General features: G+C 61.8%; 2 annotated features.

The window, feature by feature from the left end:
- Positions 1-507: 507 nt before the first annotated feature.
- Positions 508-548: a sequence feature (Short protein (NGA_0626500, EKU20587.1) was converted to a misc_feature.).
- Positions 549-753: 205 nt separating this feature from the next.
- Positions 754-778: a sequence feature (Short protein (NGA_0626500, EKU20587.1) was converted to a misc_feature.).
- Positions 779-836: the final 58 nt, after the last annotated feature.

The raw sequence follows: 836 nt of genomic DNA on the forward strand, positions 1-836 counted from the left end.
CCCGGAACAGGTGGGAGAGGGCGTGGAGGAAGGAGTACGTCCTGTCGAGGGGGAAAGTTAGGTAGGTAGGTAGGTAGGGAGGGAGAAAGGGAGGGAGGCAGGGAGGGAAGACAGGAAGAAGGATAGGAAGAGAGGGACGTGGGCGGGGAGGGAGGTTGGGGCCTTCTCTGGACAGGCTACGTCTCTTCTCACCCTTTGCTTCCTCAACCCCTCCCTCTTCTTCCTCCTCCCTTTGACCCCTCGGGCCCTCCGCTTTCCTCCCCTCCCGTTCAACTACCTGCGCCCCGCCTTCTCCGCTCCCGCCACCGGGGCATCATTCCGTGACGCTCCTGCGGTATTCCTTTCCCTCCCTTCCTCACTCCTTCCTTCCCTCCCTCCCTCCTCCCTTCCCTCCAAGGCCGAGGAGGGCGAGGCTGGCGTGTCTGTCGTAACGATGCGTACATTGATCCGCGCCTCCCTCCCTTTCTCTTTCCCTTCCTCCTCCCCTTCCTCGCCTTGTGCCGTCCTTGCCGCATCCTCTTCCCTCATCCAGTGGTCGGCTTTCCACACTTGGAGGATAAGCGAAAGAGGGGAGGGAGAGGCGTTGGAAGGGGACAGGGCTCATTGGCTGGCTCTCATTGACGCGCCTCTCAGGCTTCTCCCCTCCATCCTCCTTCCCGGGCAATCTCAACCATTTTCTCACTCCCTCCCTCCCTCCCTCCCTCCCTCGCTCCCTCCTTCGCTTTTCGCTAACTCCGTCGCTCCCTCCCTTACCTAGATCATGCGCCACGGTCTTCATGAGGGCGCACGATTCCCGCTGTAGCTCCAGCACCACTCCCTTCTCTTCCTCCCCCCCC

Source organism: Nannochloropsis gaditana (genome assembly GCF_000240725.1).
Source record: "Nannochloropsis gaditana CCMP526 unplaced genomic scaffold scaffold127, whole genome shotgun sequence".
NCBI lineage: Eukaryota > Eustigmatophyceae > Eustigmatales > Monodopsidaceae > Microchloropsis > Microchloropsis gaditana.